We start from the raw sequence: 4,731 nt of genomic DNA, 5'->3' as shown, positions 1-4,731 counted from the left end.
AGTGAGAGAGGAGAGGTGAGAGGATGGGAATAAAAGGTAGTGGGCCTTTGGCTTCCCCTCATCATAATGACCACTGATGTCAATCCTCCAGCTGCAGGCCCTCAATTAGCTGGGAGATTTGCAAAAACACATTGCACCTGGGGGTTTCTGTTGGCTTCGGCACAGCCTTGCTGAGCAAACCTTGGAATCTCTCTTACATTCAGAGTGAAAAGGCTTGACTCTTTGTTGAGTGGATGAGGGGAAAGGGCCGAGGGAACAGAGGGACCTGTTCAGAAGAGGAATTTCCAGAAGCGGGGTTGCGGGGGCCGACAGAGGGTTGGATAAATGCCAGCTCCTGTTTGTTGGGAGGCATTTAAAGCATTAGGCTAATGTATGGAGAAGTAGCATGGCTTAGTGGGAAGAGCATGACATTGGGAGTCACTGGACATGGGTTATAATCCTGGCTCCACCACCTGTCTGCTGTGGGCCCTTGGTCAAGCTATTTAACTTCTCGGTGATTCAGTTACCTGATCTGTGTAATGGGGATTAAGACTGTGAGCCCCACGTAGGAAATTCTGCTTACCTTGTATCTACACCACCGCTTAAAACAGTGCTTGTCACACAGTAAGCGTTTTACAAATACCATAATGTTTTTATTTTACAGGCACCGAGTTTCTGTGGTCGAGCCTCTGCGTCTACTGCACATTTTCCTGCTGGATTTTGTTGCCAACAGAGCCTCACCTCCTGGAGGAAAATCCAACCTGGTGCACCATGCCCTGGAAGGCCTGCCTGACCTGCTGTTTCCACAAGGTGTAGATGACGGGGTTCAGCATGGGGGCCAAGGTTATGTTAATCACTGCCACCCCCTTGGTTAGTTCCACCCTTGTATTGGGAGATGGTTTGATATACATGAAGATACAGCTGCTGTATATGTTGGAGATCGCGACTATGTGGGAGGAGTAGGGGGAAAAGGCCTTTCTCCTCTGCTTGGTGGAGGGCACTCTCAGGATGGCACGGGCGATGGCCATGTAGGACGGGGTCACTAATGTCAGGGTGAACAGGAGAGTCCCCACGGCCAAGACAAGAGCCATCAGCTCCAGGAACCAGGTGTTCATGCACGAGAGCAGGAGCAGAGGGGAGATGTCACAGAAGAAGTGGTCAATGGTTCGGAGCCACAGAAGTCCAGTTGGAGACCAAGGATGACCAGAAGAAAGATGACCATGAACCCAGTCAGACAAGAGCAAAGGACCAGCAGGGTGCAGACTCTTTGGCTCATAACAGTTGTGTAGTGCTATGGCCGGCAGATGGAGACACAGCGGTCATAGGACATGGCGGCAAGGAGGAAGAACTCGGTCGCCCTAAGCAGGATGAAGAAGAATAGCTGAGTTGCACAACAGTTGTAAGAAATGGTCCTGTCCCCGGTGACAGTGGTGGCCAGGAAGCTGGGAATGCAGGTGGACGTGAAGCAGATCTCCAGGAAGGAGAAGCAGCGCAGGACGAAGTACATGAGGGTGCGGAGGCGGGAATCCATTAGGGTGAAATTGACGATGGACAGGTTGCCAGTGACGCTCATTGTGTAGGTGACAGACATGTAGAAGAGAATCACCGCCAGTAAATTCAGGTCGGCTGTGAGCTCCAGGAGGATGAAGTCAGTGACTGGCTTGTGGTTCCTCACGGTTGACCGGTGACTCCTCTTGGATAACGCCAAGAGTACCGTCAGTCTGATCTAGTGGAGGGTGATGGAGGGATGTTTCTCCACTCCCTCTAGACTAAGTGGGTAGGGACAGCTCCAGATATGCCCAGGGTCCTCCACCCCAGGACGGGTGCATGCGATCTTGGGCATGGCTGGATCAGGACCCATTTCTTGAGGTGACTTCATGTGTTGATGGCTGACACCTCCCCGCGAGAACCAGAAGAATGATGATCCCAGCAGCGATCCTTAGGTGTCAGCACCCGGAACCTGCATGAAGGTCGAAACAGAGTTAATACTAGGAATGGAGATTATATTTACTGAGTACCCATTTGGAGCAGGGCACTGTTCTAATCTCTCATCAAAGTACGCACAAGCATGTGACAAATACCCTGTGCACATAGAGCTTTCGTTCTCATGGGTAGGCAACCGTAAACGTATTTCAAGGTAGTGTGCTCAAAAAATAATTTGAATAGTATGTATACATGATTGCTGAGAATGGGTGCAGATGCCCCGTGGACAATGGATGTGTAAATGCCTCGTGTATATGTGACTGGGGAGGGGGGGGGAGTGCCTTTTGACCGATCCATGAATGTCAAGGTTTCATCGCAATATATGCACCCAACTTATCATCTGCCAATACGTGGGGAACTGATTTCGTCAGAAGCCTTGAGGAAGGAAGAGAATTTGGGACCATGAGCATAGGACCCAGTGATTGTTAAGAAGCTCATAGCCCAGCCATTCCCTGGACATATTGGCAGAAAAAGGAGAAGACCCTAGGGGGAGACGAGTCCGGGATATCTGTCATGAGTGAATTACAAACGTGGATTTTTGTCAATCCATCAGTCGTGTGAACTGAGCCCTTACTGTGTTCAGGGAGCTGTACTACGGGCTTGGTAAATTAAAACAAAACAATATAACAAATCCCTTGCCCACAACAAGTGTACAATCTAGAGGGTGAGACAGACATCAATGTAAATAAATAAATTACGGATATGTACATAGGTGCTGTGGGGCTGGGACGGGGGAGGGGGGTTGATGTTGCTGAATATAGGGAGTCAGTCAGGGCGATACAAAAAGGAGTGGGAAGAGAGGAAGTCAAGCCCTAACTATGTGTCAAGAACTTTATAAAACGCTGGGAGTAGATAGAAGATAGTTTGGTCCCTAATGGGACTCACAACCTAAGGAGGAGGGAGAACAAGTATTGAATCCCCAGTTTACAGTTGAGGGAACTGTAACAGAGAATTTAAATGACTGGACGAAGGTTACAAATCAGGTAAGTGGCGAAGCCGGGATTAGAACGCAGGGACTCTGAATTCCAGGCCTTCTTTTTTTCGGTAGGCGCCACTGCTTCTGAAGAGTAGAGGATCTGGAACAGGAAGTGGTGGGATGCCCAGAGACTAGCCAGTCACCAGGGAGCCTCCCTGGATTAAAGGGATCCTGCTTGGGTCAGTAAGGATGACAAAGGGCAGACTGGGGATAATGTTCTGGGGTGGGGTGTGTGTGTGTGTGTGTGTGTGTGTGTGTGTGTGTGTGTGTGTGTGTGTGCGCACGCATTTGTTTCTCTCTGATGTCTTTCCCTTTTAAGCCCTCTTTTCTCAAGCTCCCTCTCCCTTATGCGTAGCTTATACACTTGAATATTTACCTTTTAAGCACTTGCTATTCACCCCAGCTTCAGTACCACAGCACTTACATACATATCCTTCATTTACGTATGGATTTATATTTATGTCTGTCTCTTCCTTTATGTTGTAAGGTTCTTGTGGTCAAGGAACGTGTCTACCAACTCCTTTGTACTCTCCCAAGCATTAGTAAAGTGCTCTGCACACAGTTAGCCCTCAATAAATACCATTGATTGATTGATTGATTGATTTTCTGATAATTACCAGTTCTGAATGGAGGCTCCAGGACAGGGTCTCAGGCTACAGGAATTCAGGGTTAGAGGGAAGGTGGACACAGTCATCCATGTATTGTGGCTCTGAAATCCACAATAGGAAAGGGAAGGGCCAAAGCGACCCTGAGAGATCCTCACTTCCAGAGCACTTTGCCCTGATTCTGAGGGTCACCCCGAACGCCTGTTTTGGCCTGCGGCCGGGGTAGTGGTACTGAGATAGCGACATGCCTGTATGGAATTTCCCACCTGTTCCGCTGCCCCATGTTGACGGGAAACTGCTCAGACCCTACTCCCTTCCTCGCCCTCCAATTACCATTGGACACGTGACCCCATCCACTCCCAACGAGGTCAGGTTTTCCGCGTCCTCTAGGAAGCATGAGGAAAAGAAGGCATCAGGTTTTCTCTGTTCACAGCAGTGGAGGCAATCTGGCCTCCTGGTTCAGGAGATGGCCTTCTCTACCTACTGCAGAAGCAAGATTAGGGATTTGTACTCTTTGGTTCCTGATGGGCCCACGGGGACCAATTATAAGAACAATGAAAGTCTCCCCAAGGATAAGTCAGGAGACACAAATGGATTGAGGTTGCTTTGTTGGCTTTGGCTGTGAAACTTTAATTCCCAGATTGGGGCACAGCCACAGTCATTCCAAAACATCAATCCCCTGTCCAAGTGATCAAGACGAGAGCAAGTGAGGTGGAGCAACGGAGATCTGTTTTTTACAAATGGTGGTTAGGCCCAGAGTGGTTGAATCTCTTTCGGAGATGGAACCTACTCTCAATTAATCCATTAATTGTATATGTTGAAACAACAGCTGGGAAACATCATGGTCTAGTAGAAAAGAACACGGACTTGGAAGTCTGAGAACCTGAGTTCTAATCTTGGGTCTGCCACTTGCCTGCTACATGACTATAACTTCTCTGAGCCTCAGTTCTCCTGTTCTCCCTTCTACGTAGGCTGTGAACCCCATGCAGGACAAGGACTGGATACAACCTGTTTGTTTTGTATCTACCCCAGCACTTAGAACAGTGTTGGATACATAGTAAGTTCTTAACAAAATATCGTAAAAATGGGGATTAATATGGATGCCTCCCTCTTACTTAGGATCATGTGGGACAGGGACTGTGTCCATTATGATTATTTTGTGTCAGTCCCGGTGCCTAGAACAGTGCT

The 4,731-nt window shown here is 48.6% G+C and overlaps 1 pseudogene; it reads right to left on the bottom strand.

The window, feature by feature from the left end:
- Nucleotides 1–716: 716 nt before the first annotated feature.
- Nucleotides 717–1,822, bottom strand: LOC119923408 (annotated as a pseudogene).
- Between the last annotated feature and the right edge of the window lie 2,909 nt (nt 1,823–4,731).

The sequence above is a fragment of the Tachyglossus aculeatus genome, unplaced genomic scaffold (assembly GCF_015852505.1).
Source record: "Tachyglossus aculeatus isolate mTacAcu1 unplaced genomic scaffold, mTacAcu1.pri scaffold_193_arrow_ctg1, whole genome shotgun sequence".
Lineage (NCBI taxonomy): Eukaryota > Metazoa > Chordata > Mammalia > Monotremata > Tachyglossidae > Tachyglossus > Tachyglossus aculeatus.
The sequence above is the reverse complement of the archived record's forward strand: the minus strand, read 5'-3'. Positions and strand labels throughout refer to the sequence as shown.